General features: G+C 39.8%; 1 pseudogene; it reads right to left on the bottom strand.

The window, feature by feature from the left end:
• Nucleotides 1–21,251: 21,251 nt before the first annotated feature.
• Nucleotides 21,252–22,528, bottom strand: LOC122141420 (annotated as a pseudogene).
• Between the last annotated feature and the right edge of the window lie 1,016 nt (nt 22,529–23,544).

Below are 23,544 nucleotides of genomic sequence, written 5' to 3'. Positions count from 1 at the left end.
TGTACGCCGGAGGAAGGCTAAGACGCACTGTTACCGGATTAATGATTTTGGTAACAGAAAACGGGCCAATAAATTTGGGAGCAAGCTTATTCGAAACGGAACGCATAGGAATATTCTGGGTAGAAAGCCACACTCTTTGACCGACGACGTAACGGGGAGGCTTTGACCGGTGGCGATCGGCCTTAGCCTTGGTGCGCGACCTAGCCTGGAGCAGAGCTCTGCGAGCTCTGGTCCAGGTGCGGTGACACCTCTGGACTAGTGCGTGTGCGGAGGGGACCGAAACCTCGGATTCCGTACTGACAAAATTAGGTGGTTGGTACCCTAAACTACACTTAAATGGAGACATGCCCGTAGATGACACTGGTAAAGAATTGTGTGCGTACTCCACAATTGAGAGTTGCTGACACCAGGTCGAAGGATTATTGGAAGCCAAACATCGCAAAACCCTTTCGACATCCTGATTGGCTCGCTCGGTTTGACCATTGCTCTGGGGATGGAACCCGGAAGAAAGACTAACAGTCGCTCCTAACAATTTACAAAATTTCTCGCCAAAATTTGGACACAAGTTGGGGACCCCTGTCAGAAACCACGTCTGTCGGAAGGCCATGTATCCGGAAGACGTGGTCAATGACAGCTACCGCTGTTTCCTTGGCTGATGGTAATTTGGGCAAGGGAATAAAATGAGTCGCCTTCGAGAACCGGTCCACTACGGTTAAAATCACCGTATTGCCCTTAGAGGGCGGGAGGGCGGTAATGAAATCTAGCGAAATGTGGGACCAGGGTCTCGAAGGGACAGATAGCGGTAAGAGTAACCCATCTGGAGGTCGATTGGAAGTCTTACCAATAGCGCAAACTGAACAAGCCAAGACGAAGTCGTGGACGTCACGAGCCATACCAGGCCACCAAAATCGTTGCTTGACTAGAAACCTAGTTCTACTAACCCCTGGGTGACAAGCAACACTGGAACAATGACCCCACTGGAGAACGTCTGACCGTAACCCCTCCGGCACAAACAATCGGTTCGGTGGGCAACGAGCCGGGGGCGTTACCCCTTCTAAGGCAGTCAACACCTTCGATTCGACCTCCCATCTGAGCGCGGAGATAATGATGGTCCCCGGTAAAATGGGCTCGGGAGTAGCAGTACGATCGGAACGCTCAAAAAGACGGGATAAAGCATCGGGTTTGATGTTTTTGGAACCCGGCCGGTAAGAAAGTGTAAAATCGAAACGACCGAAAAACAATGCCCACCGAGCCTGCCTGGAGTTAAGTCTTTTGGCGCTTCTAATGTATTCGAGATTCTTATGGTCCGTCCATACAATGAAAGGTACACCCGACCCTTCAAGCCAGTGACGCCATTCTTCCAGTGCAAGTTTGACTGCCAACAACTCTCGATTGCCAATGTCATAATTAACTTCCGCAGGAGATAAACGGTGAGAATAATACGCGCAAGGATGCACCTTTCCGTCTGAGGATGCGCGTTGGGACAACACTGCTCCTACCCCCACCTCTGACGCGTCGACCTCCACTATGAATTGACGTGAGCGATCAGGGGTGACGAGAATGGGAGCTGAAACAAAGCAGCTTTTCAGTTTGGCAAACGCAGCCTCGGCTGCGTTTGACCACCTGAACGTCAAACTAGGGGAGGTCAAGGCGGTCAGAGGAGCGGCTAGTTGGCTGAAATTGCGAATGAAACGCCGGTAAAAATTGGCGAACCCCAGAAATCTCTGCAGGGCCTTGCGAGACTCTGGGGATGGCCAATTTACCACAGCCTTAACCTTCTCAGGATCCATGCGAACACCCTCAGTCGAAATGATGTGTCCTAGAAAAGAAACAGACTGTGCATGAAAAACGCATTTCTCCGCCTTGACAAACAATCCATTCTCTAGCAACCGCAGAAGCACTCGTCGTACGTGTTGCACGTGTTCCTGGAGAGACGACGAAGAAAAAATCAATATGTCATCCAGGTAAACATATATGAACAGATCGACCATGTCTCGCAACACGTCATTAACGAGTGCTTGGAAGACTGCCGGCGAGTTCGTTAGCCCGAAAGGCATCACGCAGTACTCAAAATGGCCTCTAGGGGTGTTAAAGGCAGTCTTCCACTCATCCCCCTCCCTGATGCGGACCAAATGATAAGCATTACGTAAGTCCAATTTAGTGAAAACGGACGCTCCCTGCAACCTCTCAAAAGCTGAAGACATAAGCGGCAAAGGATAGGTATTCTTTACCGTTATGTTGTTCAGCCCTCGGTAGTCAATGCAAGGTCGCAAGGATCCGTCCTTCTTTCCCACAAAAAAGAACCCCGCCCCCGCTGGAGAAGAAGAAGGGCGGATGAACCCCGTTGCTAGAGAACTGGATATATATTTCTCCATGGCCGCCGTCTCTGGAATAGACAAAGAATATAACTTGCCCTTAGGCGGAGAAGTTCCTGGCAATAACTCTATCGCACAGTCATAGGGACGATGAGGAGGAAGAGAATCAGCACGAGACTTACTGAACACCTCCTTCAGGTCGTGGTACTCCGCGGGCACGTTAGCCAAATCCACTGCTTCCCCCTGAAAACACAGACTCAGAAACATTAACACCAGCAGACAAAAGACAAGACAAATGACACTCCTCGCTCCAGCTAACCACAGATCCGAGGCGCCAATCGATCCTGGGGTTGTGTTTCTGGAGCCAGGTGTGACCGAGAACAATGGGGGATTGAGGTGAGTCCGTGATGTAAAATGAAATCTCCTCCGTATGGTTGCCAGATGTGATGAGGGAAACAGGTACAGTGGTCTGTGTGATGACTGGCAGTCTGTGTCCGTTGAGTGCAAAAGGTGCAATGGGGTGTTTGAGGGAGGTGAGAGGAATGTTGAGTTTAGTAGCAAACTTAACGTCCATGAAACTACCCTCTGCCCCAGAATCCAACAAAGCGTGATGATCGAGTGCGTGGGTGGACCACCGTAGACTCACCGGAAGGAGTGTCGATGTAGATGAGGTCTTCCTGGCAGAGATCCCACCCGATAGTAGCCTCCGTTTTACTATCGGGCTTGGTCTTTTACCGGACAGCGCTGGATGTGATGTTCCTGGCTGCCGCAGTATAAACATAGTCCCAGGGATCTCCGCCTGATCCTCTCCTCCCGGGAGAGCCGAGCTCGCCCCACCTGCATGGGTTCAAGATCTCCAGGTGGGCTGACCGCAACCTCTGAGCGCTGACGCTGAGCCTCCGGTCTGGTCGCGAGAACTGCTCTCCCCCTCCGTCTGGCGGCTTGGTCGAGTCGGTTGTCTACTCTGATGGTGAGGTCGATCAGGCCATTGAGAGAAGTGGGGAGCTCGACGGCGCGGATCTCCTGTTGGATGCGGTCAGCCAACCCATGCAGGAAGTGATCCCACTGCGCCTCTTCGTTCCACTTACACTCCGCCGCCAGGGTGCGGAACCTCAATGGAATAGTCGGATACGGACCTGTCCTCCTGACGTAGGTCCGTGAGAAGTCTAGCCGCCTCCCTCCCGGCGACGGAGCGGTCGAAGACCCGTCTCATCTCCTCCGAAAGGGCGTGGAACGAGGCACAGCAGCTGTCTTGGTTCTCCCACACCGCCGTCCCCCCAGAGGGCAGCCCTCCCCGTCAGTAGTGACAAGACGAATGCCACCTTCATTTCCTCGGTGTTAAACGTGCGGGGCTGCAGGGCGAAGTGCAGAGAACAATGAGACAGAAATGATCGACAAAACTTTGGCTCACCCGCATATTTCTCAGGGATGGGGAGGCGTGGTTCGGACTGTGAAATCCCTCCGGAGACGATCGGCGGTGTGGGTGGCGTGGGAGGCGCAGCGGGTGGCGGTTGTTGTTGTTGTTGAGCCTGGAGAGCGAGCTCGGACACCTTCGTCACCATTGCTTGGAAAGCTCGACCCATCTCATCTATCGCCTTGTCTTGGCGATCCATACGACCAACGGCTCTCTGCAGAAACTCCTCCAGATGAGATGGGGAGCGATCGCCTGCTGCTTCCATGATGGTCAGATCCTACTGTGACGGCTTGTAAAAGAGGAGGAAGCAATTGCAGGCAATCAGAAGAAGTTTATTGAAATCAGAGTCCAGAATGTAGGCAATGGAAACGAAGGTCTACGGTGGCGTGAGAAGAGCTGGATGGTGAAGTCGATGGTGAAGGTGAAGACGGTCAATGGATGAAACCAGGAACAGACCGGAACACTGACACGAAGACGACAACACGAACACAATCCAGCACACGAACACGGAAGACGGTAATCCAACTAGGAAGTGGAGACATGAATGAGGATCTGACAACAGACAGAGAGATGAGGGAGTATATGTAGCTGAGTGGAGATGAGGATCAGCTGGAGCGAGAGACAATCAACACACAGGTGACAACAATCAACCAAACGAGCACATGGAGACTACATGAGTACAAAAACAAACACAAAACATGACACGGAGGAAACAATGGATTTCCTACCGTGACACTGTGTATTGGTGTATAGACCTCCTAAAGTCAATTCAACTTTTATTCACGAGTTTTCTGAGTTTCTGTCCAATCAAGTGTCTCGCTATGACAGGCAAATGGTGTTGGGTGATTTTAACATTCATGTCTGTTGTCCATCAAAACCTTTGGTCAAAAATTTTATGAGCCTTATGGACTCACTCAGTTTTATACAGTCAGTCTCTAGCCCTACACATTCCTTAGGCCATACACTGGATCTTGTTTTGACTCGTGGTTTTTCTGTGCGCATCTGTGAAGTAGCTGATGCTGGCATTTCTGACCATTTCCCTGTAGTGTTTGAGCCTGTTATTTCAATTGTAAAGCCTTCAAATTCTCTGCCTGTACATTATTCACGTGTGTTTCATTCTACGACTGCATTTAAATTTTCTGAGTCTTATTCCAAGCTCATTTCAAACTCTACTGTCAATTCTTTATCAGTCTGTACGGATACTGAACAACTGGTTGAAATTTTCAACTCCGCCTGTTGTACTGCTCTCAATACAGTTGCTCCACTTAAACGTAAAAACCGTAAGGCTATAACTAGTCCTCAGCCCTGGTTAAATGCAGCTACTCGTACTCTTAGACAAGAGTGCAGAAGGGCTGAGCGCAGGTGGAAAAAGGATGGCCTCCAAGTCTCTTACCAAATTTTAAAAGACCGCTTAGTTGAAATCAAAAATCTGTTCATGAGGCAAAATCTAACTACTTCTCACACATAATTGCAAAAAATGCAAATAGGCCAAAAGTAATTTTTAAAACCATAAATTCAGTTCTTAATCCTGTTGCTTTTTCAGTTCCTGTTGTCAATCCTGAGACATGCACACAATTTTCAGAATTTTTCATTCAGAAGATACAGGATATTAGATCGCATCTCCCTTCACCTGACATAGACAAAGACAACTTTCAATTGGTCCTTCCATCTAGTAGCTTTACTACTTTTGAACCAGTTTCCTTAGCTGAATTACGTAAAATAATTTCTCAGATGAAACTTACATTCTGTCAGTCAGATGTTCTGCCTGCTCGTCTGTTTAGAGAGGTTTTAGATACAATCAGCCCCACCCTCTTAACTATAATAAACAGCTCCTTAATAAACGCTGTATTTCCAGAAAGCTTTAAACATGCTATCGTACAGCCTTTATTGAAAGGATCTCATCTAGACCCTACCGTGCATAACAACTACAGGCCTATCTCTAAACTCAAAGGTTTTGGAAAAAGTTGCTCTTTTACAGTTTGGCTCCTATCTGGATACTTTTAATATTCTAGACCCATTTCAGTCCGGTTTTAGAGCATTGCACAGCACTGAATCAGCATTGCTGAAGGTCACGAATGACATTCTGCTGTCTATCGATTCTGGGTCTTCTGCCATCCTGATTCTTTTAGATTTGAGTGCCGCATTTGACACTATCGATCACGACATTCTTTTAAATCGTCTTCAGTGCGTTGTTGGAGTCCAGGGCCAAGCTTTGCAGTGGTTCACCTCATACCTAAAGGGGAGAACTTTCTCTGTGAATATTGGGTCATTCACTTCTCCCGCCATGCCTATTCAATTCGGTGTTCCGCAGGGATCCATTTTTGGCCCTCTTTTATTCTCCCTCTACATGCTCCCTTTAGGCTCAATATTCCGGAAATATAATATAAATTATCACTGTTACGCTGACGACCTTCAATTATATCTTCCAGTCAAATATGCCAACGACCTTTCCTTAGACCGTCTGTTCTCATGTCTAAATGAAGTTAAATCCTGGATGTCAAATAACTCACTGCAACTAAATGAAAATAAAACCGAAGTGCTTCTACTGGGTCCTGCTGCTACCAACAACTCTGTCAAAACACAGTTAGGTTTTTTAAGTAATAATTTGCACAATCATGCCAAAAATCTTGGTGTCTACTTTGACCCTCTTTTTCAATTTGACAAGCACATAAATGCAGTTGTGAAGAGTAGCTTTTTCCAACGTAGATCTGTAGCAAAAGTAAAACACTTTCTTTCTAGAAAAGACCTTGAAGTAGTGATTCATGCACTAATTTCCTCTCGACTAGACTACTGCAATTTGCTCTATATTGGCCTACCTCAATCTACACTTTCCCGTTTACAGATGGTTCAAAACTCGGCAGCTAGATTGCTGACAGGAACTAGGAAAAGAGACCATATCTCCCCTGTCCTTGCCTCATTGCATTGGCTTCCCATAAAATTTAGAATAGATTTTAAGATCCTTCTTTTTGCATACAAAGCATTGCATAACTCGGCCCCGGATTACATTTCTGATCTTGTAAAACCTTACACAGCTGTTAGGCAATTAAGATCTGGAGATCAGTTACTTTTATCGGTTCCTCGTTCTCGCTGCAAATCAAAAGGTGATCGAGCTTTCTCTGTAGCTGCCCCAAAAGCTCTGGAATGGTCTACCCTTGAGTATTAGGGCTTCTCCATCACTGGATGTTTTTAAAACTAGCTTAAAGACATATTTTTATACCTTAGCTTTTGAGTGATACTGTTTATGTATTTATATTATTTTATTCTTTTTATGTATATATAGTTGGTGTTTATGTATAATTTGTCTGTTGTATATGATATTTGCTTTTATCTCCACTCTTTTCTATTTTAAATCATGTTTTACTGTAAAGCACTTTGGATCAGCTACAGTTGTGTTAAATTTGTGCTATATAAATAAACTTTGACTTGACTTGACTTGAGATGAAAAGAAATGGGCTTTCATGATGACTTTATTATCTGGCAAGGCGATCGACTGGGCTGCGGCAGTTTGGGAAACGGATGTGCGATTTAGAAGATCTTTTGAATATTTAATCCAACAACTACGAGAAGTGTTTAAATATCCCACTGGGGGCAAGGATATATCAATGCAGATGTCACAAGGTAACCATACAGCTGCCGAATATGCCATCATGTTTAGAACACTTGCTGCTAAGAGCGGATGGAATGATGCTTCCCTGAAAGCTGTGTTTCAACATAGCCTCAACACTGCTTTGCAGGCAGAGCTGGCTTGTAAAGGGGAGAATTTATTGTTTTCTGACTGACCATAAAAATTGACAGTCTGATGAGACAAGCCCCAAGACGAAGAAATGCGAGAGAATTTCAACATGTTCCACCAGCCATCACTCAACCTATAACAACATCAATCACCAAACCAAGTGATGAACCGATGCAACTAGGACTTTCCAGATTATCTGAGGAGGAAAGGATGAGGCGACGTCAACTCCGACTATGTTTTTACTGCGGTGAAGCAGGCCATCGCAGTTATGGGTGCCGACACAAAGCCCAAACAACCTCTTGGGTAAATATTGAACACTTTTCACTTCCAAGTAACAAGTCCTTCAAGCTCCTTATTAAACTAAAGACTGAAGATATTTCTATTTCATTAACAGCGATGATCGATTCTGGAGCACCTTTGAACCTCATTAGTCAAGTCAAGTTGAGCTTTATTGTCATTCCGCTACATGCGGGGACATACAGTGGAAAAAAATGTCATGCTTCACAGGACCACGGTGCTACATAAATACAGACATACAACAATGAAGTAAAATAGTATAAAACTATACACCACTAACCTACTGACATATTTTTAGTATAAAAATACTATATATAAATGTTTACCTATACCATAAACTTTAAAATACAAATTATACAAATGCTTCCAATAATACTATACTTATACACAACTAACCTACTGACAGATTTTAACTTGAAATATACTATATGTAAATGTTTACCTATACATAGACTGAAAAAGAAAAATATATAGACAATACGAATGAAAAGAAAAACATCGGAAGTCAAGCAGGTGGCTGGGGAACAGTGCAAGATGATTTGTAGTGCATGAGCACGTAAACACGTTACTCTCTTTTGTGGGATTATGTACATACAACAGTGTGTGTGAAAAGTGTCTAGTGCTCATAGAGGAGAATTGCACAAAATAGATTTGAATTGCAATAAAAAAAAGTTAACAAAGACTGTTTCAGACAGTTTTTTCTGTGATGTGGTAAGGTTGGGGGATGTTAGGGGGGTGGATGTAGTATGTTTTGGGGGTTTTCAGGAGGTAGGGGGTTTGTGTGGGGTTTCAGAGGAGGGCGGGGTGATTTGAGTTAAGGGGTCTCACAGCCTGAGGGAAAAAGGTGTTGACCAGTCTGGCAGAGCGGGCTCTGATGCTCCGGTATCATCTTCCTGAAGGTAGGAGCTGGAAGAGACTGTGGGATGGATGGGTGGGGTCCTTCACGATACTGTTGGCTTTGCTGGAGCATTGTGTGAGGAATATGTCCAGGATGGAGGGGAGAGGGGCACCGGTGATTTTTGCAGCTGTGTTCACTGTCCGCTGGAGGGTCTTGCGGTCTGCTGCACTACCGTTCCCATACCAGACAGTGATGCAGCTGGTCAGCACGCTATCAATGGTTCACCTGTAGAATGTGGTGAGGATGGAGGGGGGGGGGGACTTGCTCTTTTCAACTGGTGAAGAGTGACATGGTGTTGGTGGTCCAGGTGAGATCCTCTGTGATGTACACCCCCAGGAATTTTAGTGCTGCTAACTCTCTCCACAGTCAAGTTGTCAATAGTCAGTGGGGGGTGTTCAACGGAGTTTCTCCTGAAGTCCATCACAACCTCCTTTGTCTTACTCACAATGAGGGACAGGTTGTTCACAGTCTCTTAGTACATGGCCAGGTATGTCGTCAGGACCCTTGCGTGGGTTAATCCTAGATAGAGTCTTCCTTACGTCGACTGGAGACAGACAGAGCGCCTGGTCATTGGGAGGTATGGGCAGTTTTTTTGCAGGTGTGTCCTTCTGCATTTCAAACCATGAATAAAAGTGGTTGAGTGTATCCGGGAGGGATGTGTCTTTGTCACAGTCCTGTGGCGGGGGCTTGTAGTCAGTGATGGTCTGAATGGCTTGCCACAGGCTCTGTGTCTCTGCTGTCTGTGAAGTGATTGTTGATTTTTTTTGAGCATATAACCGTTTAGCATTTTTGATGCCACAGGACAGATTGGCTCTTGGTATTTTTAGGGCTGCTTTATCTCCTGATTTGAATGTTTCATCTCTGGTCTTTAGAAGCCCATGAACCTCTGCTGTCATCCACGGCTTCTGGTTTGCATGTGTGGTGATGGTCTTGGGGACCGTCACATCATCAATGCACTTTTTGATATAAGCACTCACAGTTTCAGTGTACTCCTGCAGCTCTGTGAGGTTGTTGTAGGTGGCTGCCTCTTTAAACATGTTCCAGTCTGTGCACTGAAAGCAGTCTTGTAGTGTTGAGGTAGCATCATCTGGCCAAACTGTAATGAGTTTTTGAACCGGTATGGTGAGTTTCAGAAGTGATGTGTATGCTGGAATTAGCATAACAGAGATGTGATCCGAGTACCCTAGATGTGGGCGGGGTACAGCCTTGTAAACCTTCTTTTCTGTTGTGTAAATAGGGTTGGGAACTGAGAACCGGTTCTTATTCAGAACCGGTTCTGTTTTTTGAAATGAACCGGAACCGTGAGCAATTTCTAAGTTTCAGTTCCAAAAACGGTTCTGGTGCAACATGTGACCAAGTGCTGTGAGCAGCCTTGCGCTGGTGTTCTGACGATTCTGCATTTCCCGTAAAGGATGTCACAAACCAAATAACAGAAACGTCACCCTGTCTCTTTAATTACTGAGCACATTTTTTCTAATGACGCACACTCCACAGACACGCGCGCTGCGTCATGTCTTTAACTGCCGAATACATGTTTCCTATGACTGTTGAACATAGTTCAACTTGTTGAACAAGTTGAACATATCAACCATGTCAGGACCGTCCTCTCTCAACTGCTAACAAACCAACTGTACATCAAGGCAGAAAAATGTGAGTTTCATGTCAGACAGACTTCATTCCTGGCTTACCATATCAGTCACCAAGGAGTAAAAATCGATGAATTCAAGGTCAAGGCCGTCATGGAATGGCCACAACCATCCACCATAAAAGAGCTTCAAAGGTTTCTGGGGTTTGCCAACTTTTATAGACACTTCATCAGAAATTACAGTATAATTAATTTCATATTGACATCCCTCTTGAAAGGAAAGCCTTTGAAGTTGAAGTGGACTGAGGAAGCCAGTTAGGCCTACAATACATTGAAGGAAAAGTTTACCACATCCCCATCCTGAAACATCCTGACCCCAATCTTCCATTTGTGGTGGAGGTAGACACTTCGGACTGCGGAATCGGAGCTGTGCTCTCACAACGCCATGGCCAACCTGGTAAACTATATACAGGCACATTCTTCTCAAGAAAGTTAACTGCAGCTGAAAGAAACTATGATGTTGGGAACATAGAACTCTTGTCCATGGAAGCAGGCATTGAGCAATGGAGACACTGGCTAGAAGGAGCAGTCCACCCCTTTCAAGTAACAACTGACCACGAAAATATTGAATACATCAAGAGTGCCTAGGCAGTAACAATAGTAAGGCAGATGATCGATCCAGGTAATATGATCTCGCCATTAAAAACCTCTCACAAGAATGCATTATTTTCATTATTTTAGGAAAACTGCACTGAATAATTTCGCTCCCATTATTTAAGCCAAAATAAAACAAGAAACGATTAAATTAAACCTGGCCACGATTTAGCTAAATCATTGAAACTGAAAAGAATGTACTGATTAATAAAATGTCCTCACGTTTAAAATCTAGTTCTCTCATTATAATCAACAAAGTGCACACAATGTAAAAAAAGAGCTTCATTAGTTGACAACTTCAGTGATTTTTAAGGGAGCCTTCTTTACTTGCTTTCATACAATTTAAGTAAAACTAAAAAAAATAAAATAATTGCAGCCGCATTTAAATGCAGGAGTGTATTCTATTCCTTAAAATATCAGAGTGCAAGATTTGTGTGGCACGCATGAAGCTGAGTGTGACCCACAACATTTATTCTTATTTGTAATATTTTTTATTTTAATATTTTTTTCTTCATTACAAATCTTATTGGTTTTTTTTTTTTTTTTGGTATCATTGCATGTAAAAAAATAATTAACTTTGTAATGCATATGCAAAATTGTGAAACTGCAATCTTATTCGCAGTCTATAACAATTTATAATTATTTGTACAACAATATCTAACTTAGCTGCTTTGTATCTTTATTATTTAATGTAAAAGAGATTTATTAAAACAATCATTTTAAAACGCCTTTAATAGCTTTTAATTTACATGCATGCATTTTGGTTCTTTAATAATTTACAGTTCATAATACAACTGTAGTGTTTTTTTGTTGTTGTTGTTGTTTTGTTGTTGTTGTTGTTTTACAAAAAAAAAGGCCAAGATCTGTTGATGCATGGTGTAGGATGTTCATTAATGAGGACAGATTTCTCTCTACTCTTTCTTATGTCATGGAGTAATGATGGCTAAAAGACATGTAGCGATAAGAAAACCTTTTTAGCACATATAATTAAAGGTTATAGTGTGGCTTTCTAAAATTCTTGATTTTTTTTTTCTATGATTTTATTTCAGTTATTTCAAAGAGCTTTGCCACTGCAAAAGAACCAAAAAGACACTGATCAAGCAAATAAATATGACAAACAGGATATAAATGACAAATTACTTCCATTATATATATATATATATATATATATATATATATATATATATATATATATATATATATATATATATATATATATATATAAATCATATTTTTCATTTATTTATATATGTAAATAATTTTTTTCTTTTTTAAGTGATATCACAAAACCACAGACTCACGCACAGAAACTTGTTCAGCCCATGTTATTTCATTTAAAAAAAAAAAAAAAAACGGTTTGATACTGAAAAACTATGCAACATTTCTCAGAAGCAGGCCATGATTTTATAGATTGATAGCTGAGTGGTTGAGCTATCTGTCTATGGGATCTGGCCCTGTGCCTTGGCTCTGATTTAAAGATATTTGCATTTAAAAGCAGTTAGCAAATGTTAATATTCACATTGAACTAATATTATTATATTTAGATGACTTTATCTTTACATCTATGGCAGAACATTGGTACCAACCCTGCTCTTGTAGGGCCATCATCCTGCAGAGTTAAGCTCCAACCCCAATCAAACCCACCAACCAGGTAAAAATCTTCAGATTTACTTGAAAACTACTGGTAAGTGTGTTTAATTAGGACTGGTGCTGACCTCTGGAGGACAGTGGACACTCAGGCCAGAGTTGATCAGCCTTGAGGTTGAAGCACATACATATGCAAAATAAGCTGCATGTATGTACATATATGCAACTGTTTATGATAAAAATAAATAAATAAATAAATAAATAAATAAATAAAAATCCTAAATGACAGACATTAATTTTCAGGGGTGCAAACTACTGACCTTTTCTCATTTTTTGTAATGCCATTTAAGTTATTAGTCACAATATACTGTAAGATAAGAGTGAATGTCTGTAAATCTCTAATTTCACGTTTTTAAGAATATATATATATATATATATATATATATATATATATATATATATATATATATATTATATATATATATAAACACGTAAAAAATATACTAATTTCACATGTGTAAGAATAAAAAATATATATTCATCATTCTCAAACTTGCTCTAGAACATTGTAAATCTGAAGACAATAAAAATACTATATTTGGTTAGTTCACATGCATTATTTTTTATATACACACTGACAATCAAATGTTTGAAATAATTAAGACTTTTTATTTAGATTTTGAAAGAAGTATGAATTTATTTGATCAAAAATACAGTAAAAATAATAATATAAAATATTACACTTAAAATACTGGTTTTCTATTAAATATATTTTAAAATGTAACTTATTTCTGTGATCAAAGCTGAATTTTCAGCATCACTGCTACAGTCTTCAGTGTCACATGTTCCTTCAGAAATCCTTCTAATATGCTGTTTTTATTAATGGTTTTCATTATTATCAATAGGCCTACTGAAAACTGTTTTAACTTAATATTTTTGTGGAAACTGTGATACTTCAACTTTTTCATGATTATTTGATGAATACAAAGTTAAAACGTATTTGAAATATAATTAATTTGTAATAAGTATAAATAACTTTACTGTCCCTTAAATCAATTTAATGCAACCTTGTTGAATAAAAGTATTAAATTCACACACACACACGCATTTATATATATATATATATATATATATATATATATATATAATATTACAATAGATTTGGTTTGTATTTTTGTATGAATTAAATCTATTTTTTAGTTGTTTATTTTTTTTATATATTTTTTATTATCAAAATTAGAATGATTTCTAAAGGACCAATAGAAAGTACGAATAAGCGGAAAGACAGAATAAATTGTAACCAGCTAGTTGCTATTTGAAAGATGCAAAAATCATTACAAGCAACGACAGCGAGAGACTGTTTAGTACTGCATCGTGTGTCTTCTATGAAAAGAGGAAGGCGTGATAGTTGCTGGTTGCTGTATGATGACTGAAAGCATGAAATGGCCTTAAACAATTAGTAAGTAAACTGCAGAACGTTATGTTTTCGAATACACGCATACATTGCTCGTATTCTGACAGAGCTGCACAAACTTGCGGAACTAGCTTGTTAACCAGGGTTCAAAGTCCAAAGCACAAGGAAAATCTTTATGAATTTTGTGAATTTTTACAAGGCATGTGACAATGTGATACTTACAACATATTCGTAATGAGACTCATTTATAAATCTGCTGTTGTCAACAAAAAGAAGCACTGAGGTCTTCCTGCGCGTTTCCGCCAAAATAAAAGTTGAGAAAAAGCAAGAACATCATCATTCATAAATGTTGGAATTGTAATTTTACTGTTGTTCTGTAAAATAAAATAAAATGTCAGACAATAATAATGATAATAATCATTACAACAGCTCTGTTAATACATTTATTATAACATTCACATATAGTGTTCAGATCTGTAATCTGCTCAGATCTGTTTTTACTTGTACAGTAAAAATACATGCCTGATTCAAGAAGGGGGTCTGATGGCCAAAAATATTATTTTACTAACTTATTAATTTAAAGTTCAATTGTGCTTTGTTTGTATAGTGTCTGCTAGAATGTTAAAAATGTTCAGTGTTAAATATTTTTAAATTGTTGTTTTGTAATTGATTGATTGATTTATTTATTTATTTCATTTTTTTGAAAAGCAAGACAAAACTTTAAAAAGCACATTTTGGATATTTAACTTATGCAATGGTGAAAAAAAAATGGCAAAATACATGGGGAAAAAACTCAAAAAACCATGTTCGGTATTCGGCCTTCAGCCTTTGGCCCAGTCCTTCACTTTGTTCAGTTTCGGCTTCGGTCAATAATTTTCATTTCGGTGGATCCCTAATTCAGATTACAGTATCCGGTGAAAATTCTTATTTGGGTCATACTTCCAAGATGTAGGCTAGAATCTGTGATTCCTAAATAAATTATACACACCAGTGCGGTGACTGACAGCCACACATATGCTCAAAACATTAGATTCATCCATGTGCTCAACCCATGCAATAAAGATAATTGTGCAAATAACTGCAATTGCAGGTTTTCAGACAGAGATGGCGACAAAGAGGCAACTTAAGGACTGCAGCTTAAGCTGTCAATGACTTGAACTACTGTTTTCTGTTTTAAAGGTTATTTTTAAAAATTGCAATGTAGTATTCCCACAAGAGATTTTCATATTAGGTTGTAAATATGTTTCTAAGAACAAATCTGTCAACTGCTTAATTTTGTGGTGGGACAAGCAAAGATGTCCATCTATTTGAGCAGGAGAAAGAAAATTGAACAGGATATAACACAAACATTGTTGCATTGTTTTTAACCAGTTGCAGTCTAGAATTTTTAATTTGATTTGTATTACTATAAATGTATTAATCTTTTTTCTTTTGAAAATATTTGGTGCTGTAATGATGCTCAGTGTGCAATTTTTGATGACAAATTAATCTGTTACTAACTTTAAGTAACTATTAACTTGTTACTTGAGGCTATGTAATTGTAAATGGGTGAATTCTTGTAAATAAAAGCTTTTGTAAATTCAAACTCTCTTTTCTAACCTTTTCTTATAATCTGGTAGAGCTGCGTGTGCTTGTTTAAACAAAAAGCAAAACGCTGTCGATCAGCCTGTGCTTGATTAGAATTGCAGAGCGTCTGAATGGGGTGATGCTTAATCAGCAAATCGAGCGTCAAGCATCGGCATGGCATTTAAAGTTGTCTCCGCGGAACGCTGTTTGTTCTGTCAGCATCAAGAATGAGCAGCGCAATTATTTGTTCCTAGATGACATGAACAAAGTTAATGAGATCATTGCGAGTGGAATTGTCATACATGATACTTATCTGCGGTAAATTTAGTTTGACGTTTGACATTCATTAGACATTCGGTTTCATACCAATTAAACTCTTTGCGCCTGTTATGTTTTTTGAGAACAAACTAACTCAGATGGACATAAATATATGCCCTTTATGTTGCACAAGGCTTAATTTCTAGAAATATTTTTTTATATAGAAATTAACCATATAAATTCATTGAAAAATTTAACTACATGACATAATACTATCAAACTGATAATAAAATGTTCAGAAAAACACCCCTGTTATTGCACAAGGCTCCATTTTTGGAATTAGCATTTTATGTGTTTTATAATAATTTTATAACTTTTAATGTATGCAATAATATAAATCCATTAAACAACAACACCATTTGATCTAAAGGTATCAAACCATCTGTAAAAATCTCTAAATATTATTCCCTGTGATGCACAAGGCTTGTTTTTCAGATTATGCCTGTATTATTTTTATATACGGTACTGAATCCATATTTTTTAATATGTTTAATATACTGTACCCACTTAAATTAATTAAACTCTGCCATTAAAGCACTAGAAACACCACATGCTAGTGATGCATGCTGGTCAAACATGTGTAAATGCAATAAAAAACCCAGGCTAAAACATGCATTAAATCAGCTTTTAAAAACCAATTGCAAATGTTTTATTGAAAGTAGAATACATTTAATGCAATAAAATTAATAAAATACCATTAAATATGAAGTGTCTGTCTTATATGTGGCTATTAAAATATTGTTAATTTGCAGAGCTTTTTTTTTGTTTGTTTTATGGAGAGCTTGTATATAGAGGCAAGAAAGAGACTATTATAAGTTGTTACCATGCAGCTTATGACAAAAAATGATTTATGACCCTTGATTTAGGGCTTTGACCCTTTGTGACCAGATCGTAAACAAAACGTTCAAGTGGTATGACATGCGTGACAGATACAACAAAATTAAAACATGGCTGTTTCACCCCAATAGTTACCCCGGAAAAAGTTCAGAGGTGTTGACGTCCCCGCCCATTTACTACAGCCATTATAAAGAACAGTAAGTACCTCCCCATATCACATTTCCAACATGTCTCAAGAAGACTCTTTACAAAGCGATTATGCTCCTTTCAACCTCGTTGCTCCTGATGATAATGCTATCAATTATATTCCGACAGATGAACACCGCTCACCCAAACTGCACGAAGAATGCTTGGATAAATTCTGCACAGAGCTTGGATATCGCAACCTGAGCTACCTAAAGGAACTGTGTACTACCTCAGCCCACACCGCAGACGGTGTTTCAGTGGCATCGGGTTCAAAATCATAAAAGCCATGATCGTGCTGCTTTTGCAGCACATCATTGACAACAAACTGAGGGAGGAGTGCGAGGGTTGTGCAACGGATCATCCGAGCCAGCTGCAACATTCCTGTCTGTTTGAGCCTGCCGCATACTATTTCAACTCATGCTTCAATGAGCTGAACTGCAAACTGTTCAAGCCCGGTCTTCAGACCATTATCGACTTCACCCTATGCCGCTGCAGTTTAATGACCAACATCAATCTGAGGATTCAAGGAACTACTGGAGCTACCCTGCATGAATTGAGATGAACCATTTATCATCTCAAAACTGCAAGAAAGAGAAAAGAAGGTTGTTTACAACACCTTAGATCTCTGGCAAAGCAGTGTGTCTGTCCCTGGACTGTGAGCGCAACATTATGGGGTCCATGTGTAGCGTGAAGAATTTTTTTCAGAGACCCTCGTGTTTATCTCAGGTTATAAAGAGCAAATGATCGAAATAATACTTACGGCTATCGAACATGTGTGTGATCCCGAGAAATATTATGAGGGATAAACGAAACGTATAAAGAATCTCAAGAAACAAATGGATGTTATGAGAATGAGTTACGGATAAATGGGGTACATTGACTTACGTGTGTTAACAGATCTGATCCACCGGCTGTAATGCTCAGAAAAATTCTAGATAAGATATCCGCAGCCGGTCAAGGGATAGGAGTTAGCAAGGTATTATGTATGTGTACATATGTAACTGATGTATGTGTGAAGCTTGTTTCAAAAAATGAGAAAAACAAGGTCAGCAAAATGGTTGAAATTCTGGTCAACTATATACTAGATCAGGGGTATATGTCATGTATAAATTGTCTTTACTGGTTAGACAATTTGTAACAACATTCTATCTGAACTTTATTCTTGTCATTATGTAACCAATTTTTTTATTTTATTCTTGTAACCAATTTGAATTTTAGTCTTGTCATTGTGTATCCAATTTGAAACCCTATTTTTACTATATCTTTATTTTTTAATAAAAGCCTGAAATGCTACACTTGTACTTGTTATTCTTTTGCAGAGGGTCGAAACGTTGATATGTCCGAGCTCATGAAAAAAGTCTATTACACCCCAGCTATCCCCGGATCTTTAGGAGTTAAAAAACCGGTGTTAAAAGATGCGGTCTTACAGTGTGTTCACACCAGACGTGACTTGCACAAATAAATCGTGCTATTCGCACGTAGTTGGACCCTTGAACATTTTGAGTTTATTTGCTTCATTCATGTGTAAAATTAACTTCACAACAGACGTCTTTGCATTGACTTAACTGTTCGCACCGTGGTCCGTAGGATAAATGAGGTAAACGCACCAGCTGCGATTGGCTTATGATCAATTAATAAACATAGTTCAAATGGTTGCAAAACCTAACATTGGGTAAGCTTCTAAGAGAAACTGATAGGTAAAAATTGATAGCCTGAATGCACTGTAAGTCGCTTTGGATAAAAGCGTCTGCTAAATGCATACATTTAATTTAATTTTAATTTTTTAACTCACTACTATTTTAGGTATGAAACCTGAGGAGCCTTTAGGACGTTCGGCCTACCATGAAAATGCTGATTTTACAAAAGACCATTATTACGAATGCCCCTCATCAAGCCAATATCAATGGGGGCTTCTATACAATGTATGTTTATACCGACATTATCGAATACCAATTAGTGGGTGATTCGTACGTACCACTTTTAAGATGGGTACATATAACTGGGGAAAAGAATGATATCATCAGTGTCAGATATGACAAACCCCATTACGCATCGGTCAACAAGTCTCATATCACGGACATCACCGTAGAATTAAAGGATTCTCTTACAGAAAAGTCATGGTAAAACTACACTTTAGGCCCACAAAACAATCTAGGTTTTTTAAAATGTCTTTTTACAACGCCCGAGGGATGAATGTGGCTGATTACGCCGACTATTATCAAAATCAGTCTGGCAGCGGACTACCAAGATATGCCGGCGGAGCCATTATGTACGGAGCCGTTCTAGGAGGTCTTTTCAGAGGTCTGTTTAGGATGGCAGTACCGTTGTTAAAAAAGGGGTTCAACATTCTAAACCTCACCTAAAAGTGGCTGCTAAAAATATAGTTTCCGACGTTGTCTCAAACGCTTTGTCTAGATCATATAATGGTGATCCTAAAGCTCAAGACGGTTTGGGTCTCATGGTCATGGCACGTAAGAGATTGTCTAAACCACCGGGTATATGAAGGCGTTGGCCTTTCGATAAAGAAAACAAAGCAAAGGTCAGAGAAGCCCTCAGTTACGCCCAGAAAGTGTAAGAAGACTAAGAAAAGAAACACCGTGGTTAAGAGATCCATAAAAACCATATTCTAACATGGTGTTACTGCACTGCATGTCAGGAGAGTGCATCAAATCCGAGTTGGGTTTATTCACAGTCCCGCTGACCCAGACGATTATCGAGAAAAATGCCTATTTAGAAATTACCTCCTTTTATCGGCATTATCGGATTCGTCCCCTTTGGCGAGTTTTTATCCCCGGTACAGGCGAAGATTACATCGACAACACGTTGTTGTTTCTACGTCTTAAAATCATGAGACCGTATGGGGCTGACATTGCAGACACTGCAAAGGTATCCCTAATAAATTACCCCAGAGCCACCATATTTTCACAAGTCGACGTCAGTCTTGGGTGACCACCTGATATCTCAGAGTTTGAGCACGTATCCTTAGTGATGTATCACTGAGATTCTTCTCAACTACAGCAAAGATATGCTGGAATCTTTTTCTCAGCTGGTCGTTTTTCAAAGACACAGCGGGGCAGATGAGTGAGAACTGACCTGTGGGCTGACCAAAGAGATAGATCTACACAGCCAGGAGTAAGGTTGTGGAACTGTTGGTGCCTATTCACAATGATATTTTCTTCATTTTCTTAAAATGAATGCTAAACGGCATCGACATAAAAATACGACCCTGATCAGAAGCAAAAAGACAAATTCTGCCTGATGACCGATGAGGATGTGGCCTATAAATTAAATATCATGTCGGCTATGCTTTTTGTCAAGAAAGTGACCGTATCACCATCCGTAAGATTGGCACATGCCCAGACCTTGCTCTCAACTATGGCCAAGTACCCCATAGATAGGGTGTGTTTTGAAAATTTTCTCCATACCAATGGGGTCCTGTGTATCAAATCAGGAAAATTTGTTTTTGGGGACCTTACCGAAATCCATCATCCTGGCTATGGTGGATAACTATTCCTTCACCGGAACCTACGATAAAAACCAATTCGCATTCAATCATTACGATTTGGAGTTCCTAGCCATGTACGCTGGACGAACAACAATTCCCCGCCAAACCTCTACAGCCAGACTTTGCCTCAGGATCTGCCGTGTGTGAACTTTATCAGCTGGCGCGACTGCAACCGGGAGGCATCTTAAAAATCAGGCCCTCTCTATCAACAGGGATGATTTTCTGTAAGGCTACACGCTTTACACCTTTAACCTAACGCCTGACGAAGATTGTGGTCAGCACATATCGCTCATCAAGTCCGGGAATAACAGACTCGAAGGACGCTTCAGACAACCGTTACCACATACTATTAATCTCATCGTTTACAGTGTTTGACAGTGTCATCGAAATGTCTAACTGCAGACAGGTCCTGGTCGATTACTGCTGAACAGAAAATGAACTCGTTGCAACTCACGGCTATCATGGACAAAAACACTAATTTTATCGGCATCCTCCCGAGCAATCATTTGCCTGAAACCCCATTAAGGAACTTACCATCAATGTCTATCATTAACACACACCCTTTGAATCAGCCTGGTGAACACTGGATTACCACTTATTTAACTCAAGATGGTTCCGGCTGTTTTTTCAATAACTTTGGAAATGCTCCTGACTGCGAACACTTCCCAATCACCATCAAAAACTTTCTGACATCCAACACCCCCGTTGTGTTATATTCTACCTAAAGGGGTCAGGATTTTAACGTCAGATGCATGTGGACAACACTGTATGTTTTTCCTATATCACCTAGCCTGGGATCGAGACTATAATTGAATCCTTATTAGCAGACCTACTATTATTTTATAGTGCTGCAATAATAAACACCACTTACAATTGATGCGTGACACATAGTTTGTTTATTGAACATTTAAACATACTTTATTCTGTTTTTCATTGCAAAAATCATTCAACATTTGCAATAACTTTGCAGATCCATTCAATATATGGTGAAATCTTTATATAAACTACAGGTCGTTCACGACTATTGCAGATTTTTTGGGTCACCAAAGGAAGTGACACCAACTGCAGTGTCTTTACAAACCAAAGGACCTCCTCCATCCTCCTGTGAAGAGAAACACAGATCAACACATGATGACTGAAATGATACAGTACTTCTCATTAATGATGGTCTCAATTCGATAATGTTTTTACATACACTACAGCTTCCTCCATCGCCCGTAGACACACATCATCTGTGAGGCTGAGAAGTTGTCTTTCCATTTATTTTTGCATTCAGTGTTATTCATGATCTTCACTTCTGTTTCCATGAGACGAAAACTCTTTTTCCCTTTAAAACTCAGTCTTCCCCAGCCGGCAACACTGCAAACAGAATCAGCTTCAATCTCGCTCTCTTTTTTTGGTATGGAAATCTTCATGACATTCTTGTTTTGTTCAATTTCTTTCTCTAGCTGTAATACAAAAACAATATCATCATTAAAAGACAGTCTGATAAATCTTTTAAAAACAATCATTGGAACTACTGTTACCCTCAAAAGCATAATGTCGTTCTGCAGAGTGTGCATGTTGAAGTGTGGATGTATGTGGGTAGGACTTCACACCAATGCGGACAGACCCTTCATTCTGTCTTAGGTTATGTGCGCCAACCACAGCTGTTAGTTTCTCATTTCTGTGTAAGAAAGTCATATTACTATTATGAACAATACCATCATTATAGGAAGTTTTTTTAATTATGATATTATGATTTGAACTCATAATTGTAGTTCAGACTAAACTGAAGTCTTACTTCCAGCAATGTGCAGCGGTCATAACAAATCTATCAGAAATGAGGAATCCACCACAGATATGTCGCCAGTTCTTCTGAAGAGAAACCATGAAAGGTCTGGAGTGGGGGTTTTGCTTCTGTGCCGTTTTTCACTATACCAACATCCACATGAGCTGAAAGAGAGAGACTGCTGTCAGTCAGGTTATTCAGCAGATACCAATTAATATAAAATGCTGTTATATAGTCAGTCTCTCACCAGTGAAGGTCAGGTGTGAGCAGCAGAGAGGCCAGCAGGAGCAGAGAGATGATGGTCATCATGAAGACAATCAGTAGGCTCTTACTGACAAACACTATATAAATGTGAGGATGGGTGGAGACACTGAGCTGCCTGTAAGCCTTTTTTTCTCAGCTTGTGGTGTCAGTAACACTAATAGTAAGAAGATATTATTTGTCTCACTTCTTGTCATCTGCATCAACTGTTATATGAAACTACAAAATATGAGAATTTTAAATCTTTAAAATCTTTTGCATCATTAAAATCGTTTGCATCTTAGCCAGGTCACTTCTGTAAAAGTTTTACCTGGTTAAATAAAGGAGAAATAAATAAGAGATGCATGTGAGTATGTAGATTTTGCTGTCAGAATATGAAAATTGCTTTGTGTATTGATTTTGTTTAATTTGGAAATTAATATTGTTGTGATCAATTTTATGCTGTTGACTGAGCTCAACTTGAACCCTAACCCTGAACTACATTATAGGAAAACTATAGGTTCAGGAATAGACAGTGTCATTCCTTGAGTGCCACTGTCCTGCAGACTTTAGCTCAAAAAAAAAAAAAAAAAAAAAAAAAAACCTGAGAGAAAAAAATCTCACTTGCATGTAGCCCTAGTAAACCTGAACACATTGATTAGCTAGTTCAGCTGTGTTTGATTAGGGTTGGAGCTAAACTCTGCAGGACAGTGGCACTCCAGGAACAACATTGCCTATCCCTGCTATAGGTAATAGACAATGGACGTTTTTGCCCACAAAATTTCACAGACGTAACTGACCCTTTACCAACAATAGCTTCACATTCAGTGAAGTTTTTAAACTTTTTTAATTTGATTTTTTAATGTGGGTTGTGAATCATGTATTATACATAAATATTTATACTCATTTGCAGACTTTGAAAAAATAATCATGCATACAGTTTTACTAACATTAAGATGTAAACATGAATTTTTTAACCAATTAGTAATTTTAACCATTAATGCTGATAATTCTTCTGCAGCTTCCATTTTAATTTTAGCATGCAAGTATATAACTATCATAAGCATACATCTGACAGTGCTCCAAAACATCAGGCATTTCATTAATATGCAAACTGAATAACAAAGGACAAAGTCACTGAAAGGTAACAGGTTTCCCTGTTTAGGGTTAGAGATTTAAGAGATAATTGTAAAGCAAATTAAAATGTATTCCAACCAAGTAAAA

Source organism: Cyprinus carpio, chromosome B22 (assembly GCF_018340385.1).
Source record: "Cyprinus carpio isolate SPL01 chromosome B22, ASM1834038v1, whole genome shotgun sequence".
In the NCBI taxonomy this organism is placed as follows: domain Eukaryota; kingdom Metazoa; phylum Chordata; class Actinopteri; order Cypriniformes; family Cyprinidae; genus Cyprinus; species Cyprinus carpio.
This window is presented reverse-complemented; position numbering and strand designations above follow the sequence as displayed.